Below are 8,340 nucleotides of genomic sequence, written 5' to 3'. Positions count from 1 at the left end.
TTATAGGCAAAAGAGGATGGGTATCAGATTAGCGGCTGAATTTGTAAAGTCTAATTAAAACCATTAAGAACAAGCCAGTGGGATGAATTCCCAGGTTTTTGTTGACATTTGTGAGATGAAACAACGGAAGCAAGGAACAATTCTGAAATATCAGAAACTGCATGCTGAAATTGAAGCTAAATGCTGGCATGACTGAGGTTTACTAGTCAATTAATGATATCAAACAAATGGTAAGTTGTAGCATACCATTTGATGATGATTTTTGCTAGAGATTCTTGTATAACTGATGTGTGAAAAGCTATTTGAAATATAACCATTAAAATACTGCAATTCAACACTAAGTTTTTTAAATGGAAAACCTAACTAAACTCACATAATCGACAAATGTACCGGTTGCGTGTAGCACATACACAGGACGCCCAGATATCGAACTCAAGGGCACGTTCTACGAATCTAAGAAATGAACCTAAATTAAGATTTGGCTGATAACTTATTTGGTATTTGGTGTCACAAACTAGGAAGGTTAAACATAAATTACATGTACATTACGCCTTAAACAACGCACACACACCAAGTGTTTGATGAAATGTCTAGATGATGATAATATGTGTTACTTTGAAATTCATGTTGAAATTAAGTTTGAGTCTACGATTTAGTGAAAAATTTTTAGAATTTAAAGGTTCTATATGAAGTTGAACTAGTTGCACGTCTGTTATTGTAAAATCGTATTCATAGAAATTTCCTATGAAGACGAGACTTATATGCTTAGAAAGCGCTCTGAGACTATGAGTATAAGTTATTTCACATTTGAACAAAGATACTTGGTTTGAAAATTAAACAGGTCAAATTGGATGGTTTTTAACAGCAACTCAGAACTTTGAGAAATGCTAATTGAAAGGACTTATGCTGTAGATCTACTTTCAAAACAAATCGTATAAAATAAAGCGTACCTCGGTTCATAACGTATTATATTTGGTTGGAAAACTATCCGAGTCTACTACATTTTGTATTCGAACATGTTGAACTCATTCAGAATGCATAGGGAAGAAAATCATGCAAGAACAACTACTGTACAGAAAGTGCAGCAGTGAAATGAATGTGTTTTACGAACATAAGATGAATGGTTGTCTATCTACCCTTTGCCTAAAAACTTAAACATCTATTTTTTTCTAACTTTTAATAACTAGAATTATATTGGTTGAATTCAGTTATGTTGTGAATTAATCAAAGTTAATTTTCAGCTAAAAATAAACAAAATAAGCTAAGAACTCTTATGAGAAAATTAATAATTCATTACAATCGAAAGATTACCGTCAACTCATCTTCTCTAGTTTGTCCAAAACCTTGTACTTTTTCAGCGGTGTTTAAAGTGTTAATGATCAAGAGACTCTTGATAATTTATATACGGGGTGGATGAGATAGCTAGTTGAAATCGTTTCAAACAACTGACAAAACTGAATACAAAAACTACTGATAAATTACAGTTGTAATGAAACTACTGAAGTGAACAACTGATGATATTCAATAATTGTTTCTTATTCTTTCAGTCTTTTGATATTCAGCATGTAAGGGAATGTAAATCCTTGCCTCCTTTCATTCACAATTGACAATATATAAGAATACAATAGGATCTCCTATTTTTGGAGATTGATTATGTGCTAATCAATATAACATTACTATATTTACATCATTGATTTGTACTGCCTATTACACCCCCGCAGTCGAAGCGGGAGGCATACGTATGCTTAGACTGGACCGAAAATCGTCAAAGAGAACCCAAGGAAGCCCCTTGGTAAAAATATCGGCAATCTGAAAGCGAGAAGGCATGTGTAGAATTCGGACCAGGCCTTTTTGACCGTGCTCCCTAACGAAGTGAATGTCGATCTCAATGTGCTTCGTTCGTTGATGTTGAACCGGGTTGCCGGATAAGTTAATGGCGCCGACATTGTCGCAGTAAACTAAGGAGGCTTTTGTCAAAGGGCGGTGCAACTCTAGAAGAAGATTTCGCAACCAACAAATTTCTGCAACCACGTTGGCAACACCACGGTATTCAGCCTCTGCACTGGAACGAGAGATAGTGGATTGTCGTTTGGAAAACCATGAGATTAGGTTGTCTCCTAGATAGACACAATATCCGGATGTAGAGCGACGAGTGTCAGGGAAGCCTGCCCAATCAGCATCTGTGTAGGCACGAATGGAGAGAGCCGAGGAGGAGCGGAGATGAAGACCGTATTCAGCAATGCCTTGTAAGTATCGGATGATACGTTTGAGAGCGTTCCAGTGAGCTAGGTAGGGAGAATGCATGTGCATGCATATTTGCTGAACCGCGTATGTAATGTCGGGCCTCGTGAAGGTTAGGTACTGTAAAGCACCAGCCAAGCTTCTGTAGGTGGAAGGGTCATCAAATAGGGAATCCGGTTCACTGGCCAATTTACTCTGTGTGTCTACCGGGGTCGCTACAGGTTTGCACGAGTCCATACCTGCACGATGAATGATGTCCTTGGCATATGCATGTTGGGACAAGAAGAGTGTGTCCCTTGTTCTGGTAACCGAGATGCCCAAAAAATAGGATAGAGGCCCCAAATCCTTCATAGCAAATTCACCTGCAAGAACACTCATGAGTTGCTGACGGAGTTGGTAAGAGGAGGTGGTGAGAATAATGTCGTCCACATAGATTAGCAGGTAGGCAACATCATGACCATGGTGATAGATGAATAAAGAGTTGTCCGTCTTGCATTGAGTAAATCCATGCTGAACGATAAAATTCGTGAACCGTTGATACCAGGCCCTAGGCGCCTGCTTGAGGCTGTAGAGAGATTTCTTGAGGCGGCAAACATGATCCGGATATTCCCGGTGGCGAAAACCCATTGGTTGGTGCATGTAAACGGTTTCCTTTAAGTGACCGTGTAAGAAGACATTTGTGACATCTAATTGATGTATGGGCATGATTTAGAAAGAGCTAGAGTGAGAATGGTCCGTATAGTGGTTGGTTTTACCACCAGACTGAAGGTTTCACCACAATCAATTCCAACTGTTGACTACGACCATCGCATACCAACCTTTCTTTGTAGCGTTCTAAAGAGCCATCAGAACGAAATTTGTGTTTAAAAAAGCCACATACTACGAATAATATTCATGTCTGGGCGACGTGGTACGAGTTCCCAAGTATCATTTTTAATAAGTGCACTAAATTATGTTTGCATAGCATCGTACCATTCAGTTGTGGACAAGGCAAGGTGGGACGTTTTTGGGATTGGAACAAGGGTGGTAGTGTTAAGGTTGAATTGTTGTTTTGGTTTGGTTATACCGTCCATTGCTCTAGTGCGCATGGTACGGATTGGTTGTTGTGGAGAGATAGGTGGGTTTGAGTGTTGAAATGGTGTTGAGACCGAGGTATGAGGAGAGGTGTTGTGAATTGGGCTGGTGGTGAAAGACTGTTTAGCCGGTTGGGGTTGAACCGATGGGGTTGGGCTAGAGGTAGGAGACAGTGGTGGTTGGGCCGAAGGGTTTGGGGTTGTGGTAGGAGAGTGTTGGGCCGGTTGGGGTTGAGCCGATGTGGTTGGGCCTGTTGAAGTCTGGTGGTTAGTGGATTTTGCAGTGGGTGGGGACGGGTGTATGTTGTCCCAGAATAGAGGGCTGAAAGGAGGAGTTAGGAAGTCATAGTTTAGGGTAGTAGTGGGGTTTTGTATGGGGAATGGATAGATGGATTCTTCAAATAAGACATGTCGGGATACAAGTATTTGATTGTTGAATATGTCAAGGCATTTATATCCATGATGGTTTGAGGGGTAGCCGAGAAAGACATATGGTTTGGAGCGGTTTGTGAGTTTATTTATAGTGGTGGAAGGGGTGATGGGATAGCATAGGCAACCGAATACAAGGAGATGTGTGTAGATGGGAAGAACTTTGTATAGAAGAGTGGTGGGAGATTTGAATTGGTGGGTTTTCTTTGGAAGAATGTTTAGGAGGTAGGTGGCGGTTTCGAGGGCATGGTGCCAAAATGAGGGAGGTAGGGAGGCTTGAGATAAGATGGTACGAATCATATTATTGATGGTTCGAATTTTCCTTTCGGCTTTGCCATTTTGGGAGGAGGTGCGGGGGCAGGAGAAGCGGAATTGCATGCCATTTATGTGGCAAAATTGTTTAAAGTTATTGTTGGTGTATTCGGTGCCATTATCACATTGGAACTGTTTGATTTTTCGTTCAAATTGTGTATGATGAGGTTATGAAAGTTGGTGAAAGTAGTATAAACTTGTGATTTATTTGTTAGGGGATAGGTCCATAGAAAGTCCGTTAAATCATCAAGAAATAAAATATAATAACGGTGACCACTTGTGCTTAAAACCGGGGAGGTCCATAAGTCACTATGAATGATATCAAATGGTAAATGAGTTTTATTCATAGAATCATAAAATGGAAGTTTAACACTTTTGCCGAAAACACAAGATTGACAAAGTGTATTGTTTGGTTTACTAAAATTAATAGAAGAACTAGACTTTAACGAATGCAATAAAAAGTTGCCCGGGTGTCCAAGTCGTTGATGCCAATTGTCTTGAGTGATGCCAACTAGTGCAGTGGGTTTGTTGGGATGCTTGATGAAGTTGGTGGTGAGGGGGTAGAGATCGCCCGAGCTATTGCATCGTAGGATAGGTTCCTTGGTCTTGAGGTCCTTCACAAGAAAACCAAACGGGTCAAATTCAATTGAAATTAAATTGTCGGTCGTTAGGTGACGAACCGAGATGAGGTTTTTGATTAGGTTGGGAGCATAAAGAATGTTGTTCATTTTTAGAGGTGAGAAGGGTGGTGGAAGTGTTTTGTTGCCTTGTCACAATAACAGGAATGGTCATCCCATTTCTAACAATTATTTGTTTATTAGTGCAAGTATTAAAAAGAAACGGGGAATTCATACCTGGTTGTTCCATCTGGCCAGAAGCACCGGTGTCCATGTAACCGATTGGTTCAGCAGGTTGAGTCATGGACAAGGTGTAGAGTGCCTGAGCAATGTCGGTTGGTGTTGGGCTGTACGTCGCCATGTGTGCTTGTGCAGGACGGGGGCCCAGAATCCCTTGAGAGTTGTTGGGCCGCGGAGTGGATGGGTAGGGGCATGGAGGTGTGTGGTTTGATTGTGGGCTGTAGGAATTATTCTGGAGAGAAGCCCACTGGTTAGCTGCCTAGTTGTTGGGAAAAATAATGTAGGGATATTGGGATTGGGCCGGTTGGTTTGGGTGATTGGTTTGTCCCCTGGAGCGATTTGGCTGAGAGGAGGAACGGGTTCTGCCGCGACCACGAGAACGGCCACGACCACGGGTGGAGTCAGAGGTATTTGGAGAAGAAGTGTGGTTGGAGTGGGTTGAAGGGAGAGTTTGACTTTGGACATGAAGGGCTGTAGCAGCTTGTTGGGAGGAGTGAAGGGCTTGGTTGGCTTTTGTGATTTCGTTCATGCATAGCTGTGAACGGACCTGAACGAAGGAGGGTAGGGGTTTGGTATTTTGAAGAATGGTACCGACAGTTTCATATTGTTCGGTGAGGCCGGCTAAGGTTTGTAAGACGAGATCTCGCTCAACAACCGGGGCATCGACATTGCTCAATTGGTCAGCCAAAACTTTAAGTTCTTGACAATATTCATGCATGGAAGAGTAATTTTCAAGACGGGTGTTAGAGAATTTTTGTTTGAGGAGGAGGGCTCGGGTGGCTTTGTTGTCTTGAAAAAGATTCTCGATGGCTGTCCAAGCATCATATGCGGTGGTGCTCTTTTTGATTACGGTTTTTAGAAGACCGGTGGATATCTTGCCATATATCCATTGGAGGACAATGGCATCGAGTAGTTCCCACGAGTCGGAAGGAAGAGGAGTTGCTTGCTTTTCCTTATCGGTGGATGCAGAAACGGCGGGTGGAGATCGAGGTGCAAGGTGGTCGGCCACAAGGAATGCCGTGCAATGGATCCGAAAGAGCCCCGACCATGTGTTGTAGTCGGCAGCTTCGTTGTCTAGGGTGATAGGAACTAAGGTTCGGATGTTGGAAACAGTGACGGCAGGATGAAGCTTTTGGTCGGCCATGGATGGAGAAAGAATTTTGGAGAGGGATTAGGAGGATCGTGAGGGTGATACCATGTAAGGGAATGTAAATCCTTGCCTCCTTTCATTCACAATTGACAATATATAATAATACAATAGGATCTCCTATTTTTGGAGATTGATTATGTGCTAATCAATATAACATTACTATATTTACATCATTGATTTGTACTGCCTATTACGGCATAACTTCTTCAATATCAGCAGTTCTTCAATAATGTTCGGTTGTTTGCTGCATCTGGCCTTTTGTATCAGTCTTTGGCACATCAGTCCTTTTCAGGTTCCAGCAGAATGGAATGGGAGAAATGATGTAACTGATGATAAATTAACTTGTGGAATGTGGTTTATTTGGAATTCATGTAGAAATTAAGTTTGATTGTATGACTTAGTGAAAGAATTTAAAATTTAAAGGTTCTATGTGAAGTTGAATTATTTGCAGGTTTGTTTTTTTAAAAATCGTATAAAATCATACAAAATTTATGTGGAGACAAGCCTTATATGCTTAGAAAGCCCTCTTAGTATATTATATTATATTATATTTTATGTTTGAACTTAAAGACTTAGTTTGCACGTTAAATAGGTCAAAATATATGGTTTTTAGCAGCAACTCATAACCTTTAGCAATTCTGATTGAAAGGAATTATGCTTTTTGATCCGTTTTTAAAAAATTCATATAAAATCAACCGTAGCTCGGTTTATAGCGTATTATATATGGTCGGAAATGTTGGAAATAGTGGGCCGACTCGGTTAATTTAAGGTGACCGACCGAGTTACGACCCGTGAGAGTTACATCTTGGGCAATGAACTAAAATCCACTTAAATAGTTTAACCGGTAAATGACAAATATAATATGACGGAATTATTATTTATAATAGTTATAAATACTAATAGAGTTTATATACTAATTAAATAAACTGGTCAGAGCTTTTAACAAGAATGAGTTGGACTCTGAGGCCCTATTATGATTTTAATAAAAACTATTAGGCCAGAAGATCATTCTGTGTTGTAATGGAGCTACCGAATGTTTTCATATATCTGAATAATTGATACAATGATATGCAGACCATAGAAACGTAAATAAGGCAAAAAACATGGGTCCTAACTATGGTAGGAGATCAACACAATATATGGAAGAAAATAATATATATCTTTACTCCCCTTCAAGTTGGAGCATGGAGGTCTTGAATGCCCAACTTGTCAAGTAACGTACGTAACTGATGGGTACCCAAAGGCTTCGTGAGTATATCGGCAATCTGTTTTTAGTGTCAATTTTCATCGTTGTATTTCCTTTGACTCGACGCGTTCTCTAAAGAAGTTACAATCCATTTCTACATGTTTGGTTCGTTCGTGAAACACCGGATTGTTTGCTATATGGATAGCGGCTTGATTATCACAAAACAACGGTGTTGGGCCGATGTGGGTGAGTTCAAGGAAGAAGAGGAGCCACCTCATCCACAACACCTCACTAACCGCATTTGCCATTGCTCTATACTCTGCTTCGGCAGATGATCGTGAGACAACAGACTGCTTCTTTGATTTCCATGAAATGGGAGCACCACCTAAAAGAAGTAGATAACCTGTTCGTGACCGCCTTGTGAAGGGACAACCAAGCCAATCAGAGTCACAATAAGCGGTGAGATTTGTAGCTCCCTCTTTTGGAATCAAAATACCTTGACTCGGTGTTGTCTTAAGGTATCGTAGAACACGGTTGGCGGCTTTCATGTGACTTTGTCTCGGGTCGCTTACAAATTGACTTAGAATATTGACAGCATATGTGATGTCAGGTCTCGTTGGCTGTAAGTAAAGAAGTTTACCAACTAGCTGTCGATACTGGTTGGCATCAACGCGTGACTCATCAACGCATTTGTCAAGTTTCAAATTCTGCTCCATTGGAAATGAACTTGGTCGACAACCCATCATTCCCGTTTCTTCCAAAATATCAAGTGTGTATTTTCTTTGACTTAGGACCATTCCGTCCCTCGTTCTAGCAACTTATATCCCAAGGAAAAACTTCAAAGGGCTAAGGTCTTTAATGCTAAATTGTTTGTTGAGAAAATTTTTTGTTTCTTGAATTTTGTTCAAGTTATTTCCCGTGATGATAACATCATCAACATAAATGAGCGCAACAACAAAGACATCTTTCTCTTTGAATATAAACAATGAATGGTCAGCCCCTGTTTGCTTGAAACTAATTTTAATCAAGGAATTTGTGAAGTTTTGATACCAATTCCTTGATGCTTGTTTGAGCCCGTAAAGCGATTTCTTT

The 8,340-nt window shown here is 40.5% G+C and overlaps 1 pseudogene; it reads right to left on the bottom strand.

The window, feature by feature from the left end:
- Nucleotides 1–7,346: 7,346 nt before the first annotated feature.
- Nucleotides 7,347–7,964, bottom strand: LOC143542932 (secreted RxLR effector protein 161 pseudogene; annotated as a pseudogene).
- Nucleotides 7,965–8,340: the final 376 nt, after the last annotated feature.

Source organism: Bidens hawaiensis, unplaced genomic scaffold (assembly GCF_021521415.1).
Source record: "Bidens hawaiensis isolate Kalapana, Puna unplaced genomic scaffold, B.hawaiensis_p1.1 tig00013005_1, whole genome shotgun sequence".
In the NCBI taxonomy this organism is placed as follows: Eukaryota; Viridiplantae; Streptophyta; class Magnoliopsida; order Asterales; family Asteraceae; genus Bidens; species Bidens hawaiensis.
The sequence above is the reverse complement of the archived record's forward strand: the minus strand, read 5'-3'. Positions and strand labels throughout refer to the sequence as shown.